Below are 23,553 nucleotides of genomic sequence, written 5' to 3'. Positions count from 1 at the left end.
TTGGCAAATCCCTCTCATGACGAACACTAAATATAAGAGTGCTTTCATATCCAATCAGGTGTTTACGAATGTAATCGTATGAGTTACGGGCTGATGAATGCAGCTATCATCTTTCAATGTCTAAGGACTCAAGTTTTTAGAGGTCTTAATTGGAAATTCTTACTGATATACATTGATGATATCCTTATCTTCATTAATTCTTTTGAGGAACATTTAAGACATTTGCTTCGGGACAAAGAACCACCAATACATACAGTAAAACTGAGGTTAAAAGAAGTCCGAGTCCAATGTAAGAATAGGTGACAATAGAAAGTAACAAAAATGACATTGGTGCATAAATTAACAAAGAACTACTAGCATGCCTGCTCCAGACCTCAATTTCACTGAATGACAGATTATGTCTTCATCATATGAAAATCAAACACAACCTATACCATTAATGATTAAGTATCAACATGATAGATTGAAATCCGTTTTAAAGAATTAATCCACAATACTTTCCTCCATAAAAATGAAACCATACGGTACATTTTTTTTAAGGAAAAGGGGGCGGGTGGATGGGAGACAATTCTACAAATTTTTTTAAAAATTAGCCCGAAAATAAAACATGCCACACTAAAAAATGAGTGATCAGAATGCACGAGTTTCACATTGACAACATGTTTGTTGAATAGGTGTGTTCTCATTTCGCCTTAACTGGAAATTCCAGGTAAAAAAGGTAAAAAATATACTAAGGCCAGATGGGAATTGAATTAAGGCGAAATGTGAATTTAGATAAAAATATTAAATAAACAAATTAAACCTCTGTGTTTTTATTGCAATTTAAACAACATGCAATTAGGGAATCGTTTCTCTTGAATTATTATTTTTAATTAAAGTGACCATTTTTATGATTTCAAAAGTTGTGAAATTAGGAAAAATCTAAAATAAAACATTTTTAAGTTGGAAAGTTGCTTCTCTTGAAATATTGTTGAATAAGAGGTCGAATCATCCTGTTCCCTATTGGTAGCAACGGTGCACCTCTCCTGGCAAATTTTTTCTTATTTTCACAGGAGTTGGAGTTCTTTCAGACAATTGTAAAAACTGAAATATAAAAAAATATATATGAGGGCCCTCATGGGGTTTTTGATTATGTCATTACTTGGCCGTTTTTTTAATGATTATTTGATTATTAAGCCAAATATTTCATGATTATTTGATTACCTAGGACTGTATTTTTAGTTTATGATTATTTGATTACTAAAGATAAGCAAATATTAAATGATTATGTGATTATATTGGCAAAAAAATGGTGATTATGTGATTACTAGGACCCCCCATGAGGGGCCTCATATATAGATTATTTAATTTCACAAACAGGTACTAGTACTAGTATTTTGACGATGCTCTTTGACAATGCAAACGGTTCTGATTGGCTCCCATAAATATATCCTACTAAGCAAGAGATAAAAGGAAGCACGGATACAGCTGCCTTTGCATCATTTCTCGGATTTTCTCTCGAATTTTAAAACATATCAGTACCAGAATATATGACAGTCGAGAAGATTATCATTATGCAGCAACTAACCAACTTCTGGAGTATACATTTCTCAACTCATTGGATATCAATATAAGTTATCTACGTTCATATCCGTAGATATGGGTATTTTAATACCCTGAAGTACCCCAGTACACCATGAGGCGTAGCCGAAGGGTGTACAGGGTACTGAAGGGTGTCAAAATACCCATATCTACGGATATGAACGTAGATAACGAATTTATCCCCGGTCTTAGTCCGAATCGGCCGAGTTTTATGGAAATTTGGGTACAAAGTGTAACGTGAAAACAACGTTTTTTCATAATTTAAAAAAGTTTTATTGAAATTTGGAAATGTTACATATTGTTTACGGGGTGTAGGGTACTACCTTTGGTAGAACCCTACAGATTGTCAAATATAAGACGTTTTTAATACGGAGACAGAGTTACAGGATTGAGTCAAATTTGGCGCTCAATGTTGTGAGAGTTACGTCATAGATGGTGTGACGTCAACATGGGTCATTTGCATAGCTAGGTCTGTAGTCCCATTCCTTGAAAATGTGGCAGTCAAGTGATGCATTTAATGAAATGACTGTAAAATGATCGTCATAATAAAACAAAATCGTTAATGAATTAAATATTTAATTACAAACATCATGGATTATCTACAGAATTCAATTTTTCACAAGGAGCAATCATGGAACTAAGGAAAACTTGCGTGAAGTTCCCCGGGATAATGGTTAGCAACGTCCGGGGATATGGGTTAGCAACACCCAGGGGCTATGGGTTTTGTAACGACGTGCGTTAACCAATCAAAATCCTAGATATATACTAAGCCGGGGATAAAGCTACTTCTCAGACTTTGTAAAACATTATCGGTGTCTGAGCAAAAAAATAATGAGCCAGGGTTTTGCCAATTTCTTAAAAAGTTAAACGAAAAGTACCAAACCTTATAGATAAATATTCAGTGTCTTATTCATAATTTGATATGGTCATTTTTATAAATTATCTGTTTACAAAACTTTCGAATTTTTGAAATACTAAATAAAGGCTTTTCTATCTCAGGAATAGATTACCTTAGCTGTATTTGGCAAAACTTTTAGGAATTTTGGTCTTCAATGCTCTTCAACTTTTGTCCTTTTAAACTTTTTTGGATTCGAGCGTCACTGATGAGTCTTTTGTAGACGGAACGCGCGTCTGGCGTAAATACCAAATTTAATCCTTGTATCTATGATGAGTTTTTTTACAAGATGCGCAATAGACTTTAGTTAAAGATTCTATGTGCTGAAGTTGTGTATCTTTTAAATTAATTTAATTTGCCCCGTTATTTGTCTTCGTGTGTTTTTTGGTCGTATGACTTTTGATGGTACGGTACTCAGTATCTATGTCATCCCCCATCGTGTATTTGCCTTTTACCTTTTGAAATTCTTTTGGGCCCTGATTGGCGGTTCGAAGGGTTTATAATGTTGTTTCTTTTGTTTACCCTTGTATTCATATTGTATTCAGATTGACTTCATTTTTAGCTCACCTGTCCTTAAGGGCCAAGTGAGCTTTTCATATCACTTTGCGTCCGGCGTCCGTCGTCGTCGTCGTCGTCGTCGTCGTCCGGCGTCGTCTGTTAACTTTTACAAAAATCTTCTCCTCTGAAACTACTAGGCCAGATTTTACCAACTTAGCCACAATCATCATTTGAGTATCTAGTTTAAAAAAAGTTTAAACCAACCAAGATGGCCGCCATGGCTAAAAATAGAACATAGGGGTAAAATTTAAAAACTCTGAAACCAAAGCATTCAGAGCAAATCTGACGTGGGGTAAAATTATTCAACAGGTCAAGATCTATCTGCCCTGAAATTTTCAGATGAATCAGACAACCCGTTGTTGGGTTGCTGCCCATGAATTGGTAATTTTAAGGAAATTTTGCTGTTTTTGGTTATTATCTTGAATACTATTATAGATAGAGATAAACTGTAAACAGCAATAATGTTCAGCAAAGTAAGATTTACATCAAGTCAACATGATCAAAATGGTCAGTTGACCCCTTAAGGAGTTATTGCCCTTTATAGTCATTTTTTACCAATTTTTCGTAAATTTTGTAGTCTTTTACAAAAATCTTCTCCCACAATCATCATTGGAGTACCTAGTTTAAAATATGTGTCTGCTGACCCGGCCAACTAACCAAGATGGCCGCCATGGCTAAAAATAGAACATAGGGGTAAAATGTAGATTTTGGCTTATAACTCTGAAACCAAAGAATTCAGAGCAAATTTGACAGGGTTAAATTGTTTATTAAATCAACATATACCTGCCCTGAAATTTTCAGATGAATCGGACAACCCGTTGTTGGGATGCTGCCCATGAATTGGTAATTTTAAGGAAATTTTGCCGTTTTTGGTTATTATCTTGAATACTATTATAGAGAGAGATAAACTGTAAACAGCAATAATGTTCAGCAAAGTAAGATCTACAAATAAGTCAACATGATCAAAATGGTCAGTTGACCCCTTAAGGAGTTATTGCCCTTTATAGTCAATTTTTAACAATTTTCATTAATTTTATAAATTTGAAAACAATATTTTCCTCTGTGTAACTAAAGTGCCAAGTTTATTATAGATAGAGAAAATTATAAGTAGCAAGAATGTTCAGTAAAGTAAGATCTACAAACACATCACCATCATCAAAACACAATTTTGTCATGAATCCATCTGTGTCCTTTCTTTAATACATGTATGCACATAGACCAAGTTTAGCGACACAGGCTCTTAAGGGCTCTAGTTAACTTTTAATACCGAGAAAGTTTATACTATATACAGCTTTTACTGTCCACGGTATAAATTTGTGTTGATGACGTCATTGTCAAACGCATCAATTTTATTTCCCGTGTGGTTCACATTTTCGACTATCTACTTTGTCGTCTTTATTTGTTAGATTAATGTGTATGTTTGCATTTGTTAGTCAGTTATGCTGTATTTCTGTGGTGTAAGTTAATACAGTTTTCACTGCTGGATCCCAATTATGGTCACATTAACATATCATGTTTGTTTCGGTTTCTCATCCAAGTTGGCAATATAACGGAACTATAAACATCTGGTGGGAGTTTTAGCTGCCTAGAAAACCAGGTTAACTTATCATTATCTTTGTAAAATGCATGTTCTAAATCAGGAAATATGGAAGTTACTGTCACTTTTTCTTTTGATTGATAGCGTCAGTTTTTATTGACTTTCCCCTTTTTTTCAATTTGCCTTTAAATTTAGTATTTATATTATACTATTTATATTATAACCGGAACATTGTTGAAAACCGTGTACTCCCTGAAAGTAGTTGCAGGGAGTCGTAAATACGTGGGAGAGGATATGCATCTTCTCTCGTCACTTTATTTAATTTTCGATGATTTACACAGAATCGATAAGATCTGTCAATTTTCTTCGCTGACTTGGAACATAGATGGTTCGATCACTCTTTTATGTAAAAATTCCAATATTATTATCCAATTATTTTCGTAAATGCACTGTACAGCGCCTAGGAAATGTATTTACTGGTTGCGCATTCCCAGTAGCTATTCTATGTTTCACTATATTATTTTTGCCTAAATCTTTATCTGATTCAACAAATATACTTTCATTTTTGCTGAGATAACCTCAAAATTGTACGCCTCATTTTATTTAGAGGTTAATGTCTATGAAATGGTCAAATCAACAAATTATAGTTATAATTATAACTTCAACTTATGCATCTATCATTATGTGCATGTATCTTATCAAGCAATAAGGTTACCTCTTCCCTGATTATTTCTGTTGTGGATCCACAATTCGGTTGAGTGAAGGTCAATAAATTTGAAAATGGAAATGGAGAATTTGTCAAAGAGACACCTATATAAGAGCAGACATCAGCCGAAGTCCACCAATGGGTCTTCAACGCAGCGAGAAAATCCCGCACTTGGCCCCTAAACAAAAGTGTTTACTAGTTCAGTGAAAATTGACGTAACACTAAATTCCAAAACATATAAATGCACTAAAATTGAAAAACTAACAAAATCTTGAGGCTCTTGACTTCGGACAGGCGCAAAAAAACGGCGGGGTTAAACATGATTTGTGAGATCTTTAACCTCCCCTACACCTCTAGTCAATGCAGAATAAAGAAACACATCGCAATAAGCACACTTTTCACCCGTTAATGTTATTGCAAAAATGCAATCCGATTCATGTACAAACATAGCCGTCTTGCAAAATTTGCTCTGATTCATGTATTTTTCTGAAATAATCGAAAAACTTGATCGAACAACAATTTGCCTTTAACTTAAATAGTAACGCGTTACCTGTGTCGACGAGATATATTTTTCACCTGCAAAAAATTACACTTGTTTGAGTATATGTGCTAGATCACGTAATACTTTTGCGCTTGCTACTGTAAATAAAACAGTGGTTTCCACTTTCGAATAGAATGAGAACAGGTAGATTTTTTAAGGACATTGTATAAGATTTATTACAAATAATGCATTATGTTTTAACCAATTGAGTCGTACTGCATGACAGAATACCACCACGTTTCAGCAGTAATTCTAAAAAAAAATCCTCATTTTCCAGGAAAATATTCCTACCACAAATAAAAGAAAGCTCTTATAAATATGATTTAAACAAAACGATTTTGTTTTTTTTAATACATATTTTTTTTTAATTGCCATTAATTACATTAGACATAATCTGCACCAAATCGTTGTTTAAAACTTTAAAAAAAAGTACGGGTGACAAAAATTTACTGTGGTTACCATTAAAAATTCCAAATTCAGTCGTTCTTCCTAATTAAGCCGTTGGTAGAGTTTTCAGTTATGTGATAAATTCTAACACTTTAAGCCATTGGATGAAACGTTAAGCAGATGGTATATATTACTTTACTGTGAAAGGTTATTGACAATTGGAGTAATAGTCAGGTTAATCATTACTCTTTAAATAAACATATCATAGATACCGGGATTAAAATTTTATATTTACACCAGACTTCCGTTTCGTCTACAAAAGACTCATCAGTGACGCTCGAATCAAAAACTTTAAAAAGGCAAAATCAAGACAAGTACGACGTTGAAGAGCATTGAGGACCAGAAATTCCTAAATGTTTGCCAATTACAGCTTAGGCAATCTATTCCTGAAGTGGAAAAGCATTAATATTTTAAAAATTTAAAGTTTGAATATAACCAACTGTGTTAATTTCAATAAAAGGAACCAGAAACAGAATTTATAATACTAATATAGGAATGTCCTTAGTGTCAAGTTCATTGGCCAGGGGTTAATGAGATACAAACCTTCGCTGAAATGTGGCCTATTGAGAGACAGGAAATCATCTAATTACAATGAATATTATTTTCAGCTATTCAATAGATGATATTTATAAAGTAACTATTTTGGTAAATAAGATATTCCATATAAGGCGGTTCTTAAACGTTGCATTAACAAATTCAAATTCAAAATTTTCAACTCCAAATTCAAATGTTCAATGACATATAATATTTGTGTGAATTAAAAAAAAACAGTACGCAATAAAACCGAAACAACATACGCAATCATTGAATTACCGTAAATAATCCAGAGTCATCTTCCCTCACTTATTACCCCAAAGCTTCTTATGTATAAAAAATGAATGCAAATATGTACAAGTGACTTGCATTCTCTCTTGTCACTAGAAACATCAAGTTGGCTTTTGACAAGTTTCTTATACACATTTAGGAAATGAACAAAGTTAACAATAAATCAATTGTGTAGGTTATGTAAAGTATTTTTGGAGTCCCGATACGCTGACAAGTTAAATATGATGATTTGATGCACATTTTTAGCTCCTCTTTCAATACAGTTTATGTTCAAAGATGAAGGTGTTTGATAGTCCCTTTAGGTACTTTATTTGGCCTTTTAAATATTTTTTGATAGGAGCGTCACTGATGAGTCTTTTGTAGACGAAACGCGTGTCTGGCGTAATATAAAATTTGTATCCTGATATCTATGATGAGTTTATTTGTATTTTGTTCGAATTCATACCATTTATAAAGTGTTGTTATTATTTATTTTATTCTTGGCTTAAGATGATGTTTGTGAATGAGCTTACAAGTTGTCTTTCTTCTTCTAGTTCTTTCCGATATTTGTGTATGTTATTGTTTTTCAAAAGTAATGTAGCTATTCCCGTGTAAAAACTTATACATACAAAGAAAACTCGAACCTTGCCTAAATATAAATATATTATCTTTTTAGATTTAATAGATCTCTGGAGCTTAAGTAAACAACGGGAACAGATTTATCACACATGTAAATTCATATTTTTTGTCTCTTCACGAGGTGCATAGCACGTGTTGATATGCTTCGCAAATACTTTATAACATTCTGATATAATTTTAAAGATAAGGCAAAGATAAAGTTATCGCCTTTATGAACGATATTGTTTGGCTCGTAGCCTATCGCTCTTCAAAGTTATACTCTTCACGTGCACTCTTGTGTATCTAAATGTTATACGTACACGGCAAACAACGTCACAAAGATAACCAAGTTGAACAGTCGGCAGAAAACAACCAATTTAGATAAAGCATGTCTAGCTAAGTTCAAATCGATGTGAGCTTATTGTGTTAAAGACGTCAGGTATCAGTCATTTTTGGTTTTCAAGAAAAGCGTTTCGACTTTGCTTTTCTTTCTCTAAACATCAACCCAACAATGTTAGATCTGTAAATTTGCCCTCGTAGAGTTGTCACTGACTCAGACGTACTTATAAATATAATTATTTTCTGTGTCTGTATCTTACATTAATTTGTAGGATCTTTACTATAGATAATTGAGCTGATCTGTAACAATAACATCTCCATGCCTTATATATTATGTACTGTAGTACGTCGCTAGATTAAAACTGACGAGGAAAGGTAACACACGGCCACTGAAAGCTTTATTTTTGTAGAGCCCAGGTGGTCGTGTGGTCTAGGAGGACGGCTGCAGTGCAGGCGATTTGGTGTCACGGTATCACAGTAGCATGGGTTCGAATCCCGGCGAGGGAAGAACAAAAATTTGCGAAAGCAAATTTACAGATCTAACATTGTTGGGTTGATGTTGAGACGAGTTGTATATACATAATGTACACAGCCATGTATCACCATCATCGATGGCGATCCGATGGATAAATCTGTTGTAGAGTTGTCACTGACTCAGACGTACTTATAAATATAATTATTTTCTGTGACTGTATCTTACATTAATTTGTAGGATCCTTTACTATAGATAATTGAGCTGATCTGTAACAATAACATCTCCATGCCTTATATATTATGTACTGTAGTACGCCGCTAGATTAAAACTGACGAGGAAAGGTAACACACGGCCACTGAAAGCTTTATTTTTGTAGAGCCCAGGTGGTCGTGTGGTCTAGCGGGACGGCTGTAGTGCAGGCGATTTGGTGTCACGGTATCACAGTAGCATGGGTTCGAATCCCGGCGAGGGAAGAACAAAAATTTGCGAAAGCAAATTTACAGATCTAACATTGTTGGGTTGATGTTTAGACGAGTTGTATATACATAATGTACACAGCCATGTATCACCATCATCGATGGCGATCCGATGGATAAATCTGTTGTAGAGTTGTCACTGACTCAGACGTACTTATAAATATAATTATTTTCTGTGATGGTATCTTACATTAATTTGTAGGATCCTTTACTAGAGATAATTGAGCTTATCTGTAACAATAACATCTCCATGCCTTATATATCATGTACTGTAGTACGCCGCTAGATTAAAACTGACGAGGAAAGGTAACACACGGCCACTGAAAGCTTTATGTTTGTAGAGCCCAGGTGGTCGTCTGGTCTAGCGGGACGGCTGCAGTGCAGGCGATTTGGTGTCACGGTATCACAGTAGCATGGGTTCGAATCCCGGCGAGGGAAGAACAAAAATTTGCAAATTTACAGATCTAACATTGTTGGGTTGATGTTAAGACGAGTTGTATATATATATAAGTACGTCTGAGTCAGTGACAACTCTACAACAGATGTATCCATCGGATCGCCATCAATGATGGTGATACATGGCTGTGTACATAATGTATATATACAACTCGTCTAAACATCAACCCAACAATGTTAGATCTGTAAATTTGCTTTCGCAAATTTTTGGTTCTTCCCTCGCCGGGATTCGAACCCATGCTACTGTGATATCGTGACACCAAATCGCCTGCACTGCAGCCGTCCCGCTAGACCACACGACCACCTGGGCTCTCAATAAAAGAGCTTTCGCTGGCCGTGTGTTAACTTTCCTCGTCAGTTTTAATCTAGCGGCGTACTACAGTGCATGATATATAAGGCATGAAGATGTTATTGTTACAGATCAGCTAAATTATCTATAGTAAAGGATCCTACAAATTAATGTAATATACAGTCAAAGAAAATAATTATATTTATAAGTACGTCTGAGTCAGTGACAACTCTACAACAGATGTATCCATCGGATCGCCATCAATGATGGTGATACATGGCTGTGTACATAATGTATATACAACTCGTCTAAACATCAACCCAACAATGTTAGATCTGTAAATTTGCTTACGCAAATTTTTGGTTCTTCCCTCGCCGGGATTATCATGTACTGTAGTACGCCGCTAGATTAAAACTGACGAGGAAAGGTAACACACGGCCAGCGAAAGCTCTTTTATTGAGAGCCCAGGTGGTCGTGTGGTCTAGCGGGATGGCTGCAGTGCAGGCGATTTGGTGTCACGATATCACAGTAGCATGGGTTCGAATCCCGGCGAAGGAAGAACCAAAAATTTGCGAAAGCAAATTTACAGATCTAACATTGTTGGGTTGATGTTTAGACGGGTTGTATATATATATATTAACTTAAAAAAAAAAAAAAGATTTACATCTAAGTTAAGGACATTTAATATGTGACATACTTTAATTTGATGGTATGTATAAATAGATTATTTGTGTTTATTCGAATGCAACACAGATGGCTGTTATGTGTGAACTAGTCGTACTATTTATCTATATCTTCCAATAGTATGTAAGCGTTTGATAAGTGTGCTTCAATTAATATTTTCGTTGCTATACGATGCCTTCATAGTCTTCTGTTCCACAGAAGACTTCTTGGTGTGTGATCATACATGTTGTATAAAAAAAAACCATTTTTTACTCACAAAAAGTATCGATTTAACAGGGTATGTTAACTGTGGGTAGAAATGTTGTGCAAGTTCTTCATTAAGAACAAATATATTTATCTGGTTCCTTTTATCATCCTTTGTGTCTCATGTCTCTTGAGAACATTAGGAATTATATATTAGACCATAACTTGAACCCCTATTCTGTCTTTCCTGCAATACAATTGGAGATGGGAAACATATTCTTCTGCATTGCAGGAAAAATTAATCATCAGGCCTGCTTTCAACAAAAACTAAACAGGAAAAATGGTGTAAAAATTTGAAAAATAATGAGAAAATGAATTATGTATTCTCTTCCTATCAACACAACAGATAGAAAACATAGGTTCCCTTATAAGTATGTTCCACTCGTAATTGAATTATAGTTATTAGTTTGTTGCATAAATTGACAGTAACTCTCATATTACTATTTATTCTTTCTAACATTATTGATAGACTTCGGGATGCTTCTGGTACATGTTCAACAAACGTTGAATTTAATATTAATTCATGTTGTATTATAAATCTGAGAATGGAAACGGGATTATGTCAAAGATACTACAACCCGACCAAAGAGTATAAAACAGTACAAATCCCAAACCCGGAGGCTGGCTTCTTAACCAAAATGTGTGCTAGTTTAGTAAAAATGACGTCTCACTAATCTTCGAAACATATACCGGGTAAATGAACCAAAATAAAAAAAAAGAAAGCGAAACAAGACTAACAATGGTCAGAGGCTTAAATACGACTCTTTAAATTGTTTGGTAAACGTTTGAAGTGAATGACGACTTTTTTGTGCTTTGCATAGAATATATCCATAAAGCATTGGATGTGAATATCTAAACGTATAAGATGTCTTCATTTCGATTTATATTGAGGAATGATGTCCTAATCCCGATAATTAAATTTAGTAAATGTTTGACAAATTTGTGATATCGAAAACCCTGGTGTAACAGTTTTTTTCAGTAAAACAGATAATTCTTTCGTAAAAATGAAATACGTTGTTACATTTACGAGAGAATCGAACAAGTTCAGATACATGATACAAGATGGTGACATTGGAACATCAACACCTAAAAATGGATAATTAACAATAGAATGAAGCTTCCCGATTTAGATAAACATATCAAGATCCAGGAAATGGCAGTGTTCATTGTTAGTATTAGCTTTCTCTTTAGTCAGTTCAAAAGGATAAATCTCATATCTTATACTGAAGACGTCATCCAAATATATAAAGTGTTTTTAATGTTTGCATCAGATGTTTTTTCGATGCATCAGACTTTGCTGAATTTAGTCATAAATTTTTACACGTAACCTAAACTACATAAGTGTCCTTACAAACAGCGGTATATTGCTGGGTCTTCCAAATGCTCCACAAAACCTCTTTCTAAATTATTAACATCCATTTTATCAGCAATCAAAGACGGGCTTCAAAGTTATTGTGAAACTGCCTATTCTAGAGGTGGCGTGAATCAGATGTGGATACTTAAAAATTCCAAAGATCTTTTAGAGTACATACAATCTAACTCTCTTTCATCTTGTAACAGTATTAAAACATTTGACTTCTCTACTCTTTACACAAGTATTCCACATTCCAAACTTAAAGACAAATTAAAAGAGTTGGTATTACTTTGCTTCATAAAAAAGAATGGCCAACGTAGATACAAGTATCTTGTCTTAGGGAGGGATAAATCCTACTTTGTAAAGAATCACTCTGATTCAAACAAAAAATTCTCTGAAATCGATATTATCAAGATGCTTGATTTCTTGATTGACAACATATTTGTTACGTTCGGAGGACGTGTTTTTCAACAGACTGTCGGCATACCAATGGGAACAAACTGTGCCCCTCTACTTGCTGACTTGTTTCTTTATTATTATGAGGCTGACTTCATGCAGGAACTTCTTAGGAAGAAAGATAAGAAGTTAGCAATATCCTTTAACTCTACTTTCCGCTATATAGATGACGTTCTTTCACTAAACAATTCAAAATTTGGTGACTATGTGGAACGCATCTATCCCATCGAATTGGAGATAAAGGATACTACAGATACAGTTAAGTCAGCTTCATATCTTGACTTACATCTAGAAATTGACAATGAGGGTCGGTTGAAGACAAAACTTTACGACAAAAGAGATGATTTCAGCTTTCCAATTGTGAACTTTCCATTTCTAAGTAGCAACATTCCAGCAGCACCTGCATACGGGGTATATATCTCTCAATTGATACGATATTCCCGTGCTTGCATTTCCTATCATGATTTTCTTGATAGAGGGTTACTGCTCACAAGGAAGCTATTAAATCAAGAGTTCCAAATGGTGAAGTTGAAATCATCCCTTCGTAAATTTTACGGACGCCATCACGAGTTGGTTGACCGTTATGGAATAACCATTTCACAAATGATATCGGATATGTTCCTCACGTCGTAACTACAATCCCCTTCCCTTTCATGAATTTGACCTACCTAATTAGACTATTTACCGGATTTGTAATCACATAAGCAACACGACGGGTGTCGCATGTGGAGCAGGATCTGCTTACCCTTCCGGAGCACCTGAGATCACCCCTAGTTTTTGGTGGGGTTCGTGTTGTTTATTCTTTAGTTTTCTATGTTGTGTCATGTGTACTATTGTTTTTCTGTTTGTCTTTTTCATTTTTAGCCATGGCGTTGTCAGTTTGTTTTAGATTTATGAGTTTGACTGTCCCTTTGGTATCTTTCGTCCCTCTTTTACAGAAACAGGTTCTCAATAAGTGGTTTACAGTGACCGATTACTTGACAATATACGGAATTTCTATAGCAACAAAAATGGTATCTAATAAAAATTAGAGTGTAGTTATCGTATCAAAACAGGTCCTACTAACATAGTTCTTTTGTTACTAAAATAAATCCCTAAAAAAGTTTGAAGATATATATTCAATCCTGGTATCTATGGTGAGTTTATTTACAACCACTTGGTCGATGCCACTGCTGATGGAGTTACTATTCCCCGAGGGTATTACCAGTCCAGTACTCAGCACTTTTGTGTTGACCTAAATTATCATTGATATGGTCATAATCATAATATTAACTGTTTAAACAACTTAGATTTTTTTTAAATACTAAGCCTTTTCTATCTTTACCTTAGCTGTATTTGACAATGATTATTTGAAGACGAAACACGCGTCCGGTGCAAATGTAAAATGTAAATCCTGCTATTTATGATGAGTTTATTCTCAATCAAACTTTTAAATGTCCTTTTAATTAGGTGTATGAATGGGGGTTTTTTTTTTTGAGATTATGAGGCAAAATGAAATATTGGGTAGAAAAATCATAACTTTGAACAGATTCGAAATCATCAATATGAACATGCAGTTTATCAAGTACCTCCAATATTTTTTTTAACACTTAAACATTAATTAGTTCCACTATTGCCTTATTTAAACAATTTATCATACTAGATTTATAATTTTATCAAGTGTACTTATAAGTAGAAAAGACAGTTTAGTAGTGGAACAATGGCTTGAAGACAATATAAATCTATATTTGTAAGGTGGTTTGTGCAGCTTTGAAAGCCAGTACATATAGTTGGAACTTTCATTGTATTTGGTTCTGTCTGATAAAAGGTAGCTCAAAGTGTATTTTTGTTACAGATGTCATTTACCGAAATTGGAGGTAGTTTGAATGTTGGTGAATTCGTGATTTCTTTTTGCAGAACTTCAATGTAAAATTTACGTCAAACAATAATCATCATTGGCAGTGTTATTAGTCGGGCCAATAACTAATTCCTTGGCGAGTTCTTTTATCTTATGTTTGATACGAAAATAGGGCTTTCATGGATAAGAGTCAAATGTTCTCTAAAATGTTTATTAATTCGAATAACAACTATGTTCATAACTGAAATAAAAAAAGAATTTACGGATTATTTTTTTTTTGTTGCCAGCTGTTAAAATTTTGGGTCTGGGGCCATAAATGTATTCGGAATTACTGCAATTTCATGACGTAGGTGTATTGTCACTGATATTGACATATTTAACCACTTCGCTATATTGTATAATTAAACACACATGTATTCCATATTTGTTTTTTATTGTTTGTCTTATCATTTGTCTAATCATTTGTACAGATTTCTGCCAATAATAGCTCCTCTATCATGGGGAGCGATCCGTTTGCGCCCAAAAGACGTCCTTTTGCGCCATAACTTTGTTCTCCAATGCTACGTTTGCGCCACATGTTTTAAAATTACATGGTATCATTTACGCCAATTAGAAGAAAAATGACTTCCCTACTGCTTTGTTCAAACTTGGAACCGGCAGTTCAAACGGCAAATGTTTCCTTTTCTGAAACATATCTTCTTTTTACCGCTGCTGCATGGGTACTTCCCGATTTAAAGTATGTAGTAGCTTGTAATTTCATTCTATTGTCCAAAAACACAAAATTTGCAGGATGAAATGCATAAAAAACAGTTCATTATAATTCTTAATAATAATAAAGCCCATACGCATGGTGAGATCAATTAAAGCACTGTGTCATCAACATATGTGGCTAAAAAATTATCAGCAAAAGCTTCTATTAAATCTATTGGCATATCTTTATTAATTATTCAGCAAAGCAATACGTTTTATTCTCTCTCTCTCTGTACATTGACTGTCTAATGCATTTTAAGTCATTTCTCTTCAAATGCTCATTTTCATGGTGAAATATCTCAGAACATTTGATACTTTTTAAGCCAAAAATAAGAATAAATATATATTAATCATTAATATTTATGATAGATGTGTGGACAGGTAAATTGGCGCAAATGAGTTCCGAATATTGACGCAATTGATATATTTGGAAAACAAAATTTGGCGCAAATGATACCCTTGAAAAACAGTAATTGGCGCAAAAGGACTGCTGCCATATCATGTCTATAGACATATTATCGTATCTCTTATGATATAACCAAAAGGGATCTAAAATTGACACTGGCCAAAACTGTCTAAGGTCAATTTGTTTTGGAAATTTTAACCGATTTAACAATATTTTTTGATATCTTTTTTTTAAATGAACTATTAGATTTTGGCATATGAAATCTATATATTACTGAAAAATTATTACACCAGAGTTTTGAATATCACAAACTAGTCAACACATTTACTTAATTTTATCATCGATACAAGCCGACATTTTTCGTAAATATAAATTAACATACAGACATGGGCTTTGCTCATTTTTGAAGGTGGTACGGTGACCTATTAATTGTTAATTTCTGTGTCATTTTGTCACTTGTGGAGAGTTGTCTCATTGGCAATCATACCACATCTTCTTTTGTATATATCTTATACATTCAGGTATTTCACATTCAAACTTTTATGGTTATATTTTTTTACGTAGCACAAAAATTTCGGCATTCGCCTCAAAAGCTAACGAAACCTTTAAAAATATGAAGACTTATTTAGAAGAAAGATACAGTTACTATACTGTTGTGAGGTCATTAAAGATGACATATGTGGGCTAATATGTTGATTCACTTTATAGGGTCTTTGCATCGGAATAAAAAAAAATATTTTAAAACCAGTTGTTAACATGATACGGGTTATGTTCTTCTCATATATTTTATGATGGTATGATAATAAACTTCTAACGGTAGGGATTGTGCTTGAAATTCATATGAAGACATAATATTTCAATCAGTTTAATTGATGTCTAGAGCTGGCATGGCAGTCACTGCTAGTAGCCCTTTGTTTAGTTATGTATCCTTGTCATTTTGTTTAGTTTCTTTTGTAACCTAATCTGGCATCGGACTAGGACTTCTTTTGAACTGAGTTTTACTGTGCGTATTACTGTGTGTTTGTTTTTCTACATTAATTAGGGGTATAGGGAGAGGATTGAAATCTGAAAGGAAAAACATGTTTAAACCGGCCGCATTTTTGCGCTTATCTCAAGTCAGGAGCATTTTTAAAAGATTTGTTTATTATGAATAATACATGTATAGTCAAGTCGTTATGTACCATTTAATCAGAATTAATCATCATCCTCTGCAGAAATGCATCTTTTATATTCCCAACTGCATATACATGTACTGCATACATACTTAGTATAAAAGTTTGGTTGTAACTAGCCCTTTTACAAGTATTGGTAAACATATTTTTTGAGGGATTATGGAGCCACTGAAGGCCCAAGAAGCTATAGAACAAATGATGCAAAATCATGCTTTCTTGGTGTTCCGAAGACCCTTTTATAATCTGAAAATGCAAGTTTTGTTTTAAAAATTCTTTGACGATATTTTTTTGTCTCAAAGCAAAATGTATAAATTCAGCGCAAGTCTTCTGTTTCTTGGGACAACATCAAAAGACCTATGTGCATGATAAAGCAAAAAATGGAATTCACATAGTTAGGTCTGGGGCTGCTGTTTTTAAACTCATGATCAAGTTCCTAACAAAATTACTAGATTACAAAAGGAATGCAGCACTAACAGAATACAGAAGGGCAATCAATGAACAGAAGACAAATAAATAAGAAACATTGACCCTGAAAAATAAGGGCTACGTCTGAGGAAAACAGAACTTGCTTCTTGCAATGCACTCGCTGTGAACACAATTTGGTATGGAGACAACTGTTTGGTTTTGAAATGTCGTACATGAGGCATTTGCCTCAATATGTAGTTACGACCCTGTTAAAATAAAAGTGAGGTAAGGTTTCCTGAGACAATATACCTCAAGTTAAATGAAACCAATTTTCAGACATTTTAAGTATATTTAAATAATATTTATACTTTTACTATTAAAAAAATTGGGAAGAGTTTCCCGATGTTTTTTTGGGGAAAAAATAATTTATGAAGAATCTGGTGCCCTCTCATACTTTCGATTAGACCTGCTGAGTTGTATATTTTCAATACATTGCAAGTCAGTAATTTATTTTCAAACTACCACAGAACAAACCATTTTATTTTTAGCTCACCTGGCCTAAAAGGCCAAGTCAGCTTTTCTCATCACTTGGCGTCCGGCGTCCGGCGTCGTCCGTCGTCGTCGTTAACTTTTACAAAAATCTTCTCCTCTGAAACTACTGGGCCAAATTAAACCAAACTTGGCCACAATCATCATTGGGGTATCTAGTTTAAAAAATGTGTCCGGTGATCCGGCCAACCATCCAAGATGGCCGCCATGACTAAAAATAGAACGTAGGGGTAAAATGCAGTTTTTGACTTATAACTCAAAAACCAAAGCATTTAGAGCAAATCTGACGGGGTAGAATTGTTAAACAGGTGAAGATCTATCTGCCCTGAAATTTCCAGATGAATCGGATAACCCGTTGTTGGGTTGCTGCCCCTGAATTAGTAATTTTAAGGAAATTTTGCTGTTTTTGGTTATTATCTTGAATATTATTATAGATAGAGATAAACAGTAAACAGCAATAATGTTCAGAAAAGTAAGATTTAAAAATAAGTCAACATGACTGAAATGGTCAGTTGACCCCTTTAGGAGTTATTGTCCTTTATAGTCAATTTTTAACCATTTTTCGTAAATCTTAGTAATATTTTACAAAAATCTTCTCCTCTGAAACTACTGGGCCAAATTAATCCAAACTTGGCCACAATCATCTTTTGGGTTAGCAGTTTGAAAAATGTGTCCGGTGACCCGGCCATCAAACCAAGATGGCCGCCATGGCTAAAAATAGAACATGGGGTAAAATGCAGTTTTTGGCTTATAACTCAAAACCCAAAGCATTTAGAGCAAATCTGACATGGGGTAAAATTGTTTATCAGGTCAACATTTATCTGCTCTGAAATTTTTTGATGAATCGGACAACCCGTTGTTGGGTTGCTGACCCTGAATTGTTAGTTTTAAGAAAATTTTGCTGTTTTTGGTCATTATCTTGAATATTATTATTGATAGAGATAAACTGTAAACAACAATAATGTTCAGCAAAGTAAGATTTACAAATAAGTCAACATGACCGAAATGGTCAATTGACCCCCTTAGGAGTTATTGTTCTGTATAGTCAATTTTTAACGATTTTCATAAAATTTGTAAATTTTTACTAACATTTTCCACTGAAACTAATGGGCCAAGTTCATTATAGATAGAGATAATTTTAAGCAGCAAGAATGTTTAGTAAAGTAAGATGTACAAACACATCACCATCACCAAAGCACAATTTTGTCATGAATTCATCTGCTTTCTTTAATATTCACATAGACCAAGGTGAGCGACACAGGCTCTTTAGAGCCTCTAGTTGTGATTATCAAGGCCAAGTTATTTATTTTCAAAATCCTCCTGCACCCCCCCTCCCCGAATATCAAATGGTCGTCCCCTTGTATATTTCGGAGTTGAGTATTACGACAATTTTCATTGAACTAGTCCACATTTTTGTTTAAGGGTCAGCTGAAGCATGACTACGGGAGCGGGATGTTACGCTGTATAAAAGACCCATTGGTAAACTTCGACTGTTTTCTGCTCTTTGGTTGTCTCTTTGACACATTCCTCATTTCCATTCTCCATTTTATTTAGTTTAATATGAGATTTTCACATGTGTAATTAGGATGTGAAAGTGCCTTTCTTATTCTTACCTAGTGAGTGGTTGCAACATCTTAGTAACAACTAATTGTAGATTCAGCCAGTTCATAGTCACTTGTCGAGACGTGCTGACATTTTTATATGCAATAGATAAGGTAAAGCCGATTTTCATAGAATGTATACAGATTTATACTGATTGACATGAACTAGGTAAAAGGCAGCAATACTGTGTTGACAAAAGTTCTAGAAAGTAGCGGTTATCCCTATAGTATTTTTCAATGCCAACGGGTCTGGACAGTTTGCGGTGGCATTATCGGATATGACAAAAATATATATATACTAGTGTATATAAGTTTTTAATTGATTGTGACATTGTTTTTAATAATACTATTCAGTTTCGAAGATATAGTGAAGTTATCCTGCAAGTGTGATTCATATCCAACGACCTCTACAATATAAAAGAATCAGTGAAAAGGATAGGCATGGTTGCCTCGATACCGGGGAGCAGAGTTAAATATATCCATCCCAATCATTAAACTTGTTAGGTATGTGAACCTCGATACTGGGGAGCAGAGTTAAATATATCCATCCCAATCACTTTACTTGTTAGGTCTGTGAACAATTTCCTTGTTTAATCATTCCGTTATCGTAAGAATGATTATACATATTATATACTCATCGTTGTCTAAATCGGTTAATTGAAATTTACATCTCGGAAATGGATTTTAGAAGTATTTTGTTATTTTATTATGGAGAGTGCTCATTGCTGAAGATGGTATAAATGATATTGCGTTGTTTAGAAGCCATTAAAAATTAGTCTGTAGAGACAGATAACAGATGTGTGGTTAATTTACAAACGTGACAGGCACGATAGTTCAACGATTACAGAATTAAGGATTTCCTAGAAATGGAAACTTAACTCATACAGCTTGAGTGTTAACAGAGTCGGATCCTGGTGGTTAAATGGTAAATACAATAAGTCGCCTTTACATGAACAACTGTCTTTATCTACACAAACGTTCCTTAATAATCCAAATCTACGAGTGACCGTTCATGACAAAATAACGACATTTCCTTCATATTTTTCAATCGTGATGGCTTTCACAAGTATCCCGATACTTTTAACAACTATCATGATACTTTTCAAAAGCATCATGATAATTATGCTTTGAGTAAGTATCATCATACTATAAATATAGAATAATACATGGCAAAATCCGTATCGTATGCTGTATCATAACGAGAAACCAATATCAGTCCCGAGGGCCGAAGGTCCCGAAGGCTGATATTGGTCGAGTGGTGATACAGCATGCGATACGGATTTTGTCATGTATTATTCGGTCTATCATATATTTTAATAGAATCAGATTTATGGGATATCCATTTTTTTAAATCGTCTGAAATTATAAGCTAGCATTGGTGGACATCAGCTATTGTCTGCTCTATGGTAGGGGTTATTGTCTCTTTGACACTTTCCCCATTACCATTCTCAATTCTATTATGATTTTCCTGTATTTTTCCAGCTGACTTGTTTTTTTTATAGACATCCTTATTTGCTTAATATCCACATCGTAATGCCCCTATAATCTTATTACATTCTCAATATATGTTAAAGACCATGGGTATTAATTTTTGGAAAAAATACCGATTTTAGTTGAAATGATAGGACATTTTTTTTGCTGTGAAAACTCATTTTTTTTCCTATGCCAGGAAATACAGGAACGTCATAGGTCAAACGTTGACGTCATTCGAATTGTGACGTCATGCCAGGTACGCGATACGGGTTTTGCTATGCGATACAAGGTATGCGATACGGGTTTAGCCATGCGATACAGGGTAGGTGATACAGACTGGAAAAAAAAACCTTTATTATATATACAAAATTGCTGTATTATGTACTAAACATATGATAAAGACTTGTATCGTGATACTCATGGTTTGTGCAAATAAACGTTAGACTGACATCATGATAATTATGCCTTGAGCAAGTATGTTTTGAGCGAGTATCATGATACTTTAGACTTGTATCATGATACTCGGTATGCTTTGAAATGAGTGTCGTAATATCATCCACAACTCACTGAAATGGGTAAAACGGGAAAAAAAGCTGACAAAAAATCTTTGAACTCTTTTTTAAATTCTGCAATGAAGATAGTTGATATACGTAGATCTATACAACATTTTAAGGAACATTTTCATTTTACTCTTAACAACAACCATAAAAACCCTATTTCGCGTATCAAACATAAACCAAAAGAAAAAGCCAAGGATTTTTTGTCCCGGCTGTTAAAGCTGGAAATAATATCATTATTGTTTGACGTAAATTTTACATTGAGGTTCTGCAAAAGGAAATCACGAATTCACCAACATTCCAACTAACTTCATTTTCAGAAAACGACATCTGAAACAAACATAATCTTTTAGCTACTTCTTTACAAGCAGAACCAAATGCAACGAAAGTCCCAACTAAGTACTGGCTTCCGAAGCTACACAAAACACCTTACAAATATAGATTTATTTCATCTTCAAGCCATTGTTCCACTACTTAATTGTTTATTCTACTTACTAGTACACTTGGAACAATCAAAAACCTGATAATAAATTGTTCAAATAAGGCCTTTGAAAATAGTGGAATTAATTACTTTTTTTTGGAGTGTCAAAAACTCGTTGGAAGTACTTGATAAATTGCATGCATATATTGGGGATTTTGCATCTGTTCAAAGTTTTGATTTTTTTTACCCTATATACCACTTTGCTTCATATTCTTATTAAGAAAAAAATCACACCTAATAAAGTGGGCATTTAGAAAATCAGAATGCGAATACATATGTTTAAACTCTTTTAGTTCAAATTCTAGTAGCTACAAACAAAAGAACTATGTCAATTGGACATGATTTGATACTATATCTGCGCTTGAATTTTTACTTGATAACATTTTTGTTCGCTTTGGAGATTCCGTATATCGTCAAGTTATTGGAATTCCAATGGGGTCTAACTGTGCACCACTTATTGCGGACCTGTTTTTATATTGTTGTGAGTTACAATTTAAGACCCATCGAAACAACATTTGATACAAAATGAGGTATGTCCACTTTCCGTGAATTCTTTTCATTCGATAAGATAGGTAAATCATGTTTTAAATAGCCAGATAGATGCTAATTAGAGTACATGAACACACGTCACATTATTTATTTTTATAACTTGAACAGCTATTCCTACAAAAAAACACGGCCAAGACTATTGATTTTTTTATATTGACTTTGTTTAATTGTTAACACCCTTTATGCGCATAAGGTACCATACCACTTAACTTGTCAACAATCCAAATAATATTGAACAAATTCAAATGGAATGCTGTTTTTCTCATTTTGAATATATATTTATATCTGTATTTGTCCTTGTCTTTTAAGGTTTTATCGTCTATCAGATGAGATAAGATAATATATATTTTAACCGGAGAACATCTAACATCAGTTGGTCATAGAACACCTAGTGTTACTAACACATGTTACATGGCCTTTTCTGGCATTTTAACACATCGGCCCTTCGTTGTGATACAGATGCAATAGCTTCTTGATGCTCTACCTACAATCACGATTTGTAGTGTAATTGATTTGTTCTGTGGTGTTATTTTATTTTCTGATGATGTACCTGTGCAGGGACGGTGGTAAAAATATCAGTATTAGTATCTACAAAGTTAGTGAATTTGCGACAAAATTGCTGTTGACTGCATTTGTTACATATAATACCATGTTCTAAAAAGGTTTCGAAAAATTGTTTGTGTTGTTTTGAAACTTGTATACAATGGCCTCATTTTAAGTTATGTGTATATTCACACGAAGCTTTGGGCTTCATTGCTATATAATCAATTCTCGTGTTATTGGTTATGTACAGACATCTACATCAGTTTGACGGCAGTTGTTCCTTGCAAATATGTAATAAATGTAAACACATGAATAGAAAGTAAGTCAAGAGTATGGACAGTCATAGGAATGCACACAATAAACGATACATTATGTTTTCTTTAATAAAATGATATACTAGTATACTATATCGTCAAAATGAACCAGAATGACTCTATGAATTAAGCCAACATCCGAAAAAATATGATAAAAACATGAAAATTTAATATAACAGCACAAAAAAATGCAAAAAGTCTATGCGAGATTCGAACCTTATCTTCAAAACTATCTTTGATTAGTAGTTCTATGCTCTACTGATGAAGCCACGGCGACGATTGCCTATAAAACTTTATTAAGGAGCTACAGTACAGTACAGTATTCGTCACCTGATTTTTTTTGCTATATATTTCATACAAAAACACATTTTTTCAAAAAAATATTTTGAGGGCATTTAAGGTTGGATTTTTATCAACATGGCCTTAAAAGACGCAGAATTGTCTAAAGAATGTTTGT

General features: G+C 34.0%; 1 long non-coding RNA gene across 1 annotated transcript in view; it reads right to left on the bottom strand.

Annotated features, from left to right (window-relative positions):
- Positions 1-678: 678 nt before the first annotated feature.
- Positions 679-23,553, bottom strand: part of LOC143059803 (uncharacterized) — a 31,752-nt gene continuing 8,877 nt past the window's right edge. The window contains exons 2-3 of the long non-coding RNA XR_012973614.1: positions 5,287-5,455; positions 679-1,083 (exon numbers count right to left, since the gene is read on the bottom strand). This is a non-coding gene — a long non-coding RNA (uncharacterized LOC143059803). The remainder of the gene's footprint in view (positions 1,084-5,286; positions 5,456-23,553) is intronic.

Source organism: Mytilus galloprovincialis, chromosome 14 (genome assembly GCF_965363235.1).
Source record: "Mytilus galloprovincialis chromosome 14, xbMytGall1.hap1.1, whole genome shotgun sequence".
Lineage (NCBI taxonomy): Eukaryota > Metazoa > Mollusca > Bivalvia > Mytilida > Mytilidae > Mytilus > Mytilus galloprovincialis.
Note: the sequence above shows the minus strand (reverse complement) of the source record. Positions and strands in the feature narration are given on the sequence as shown.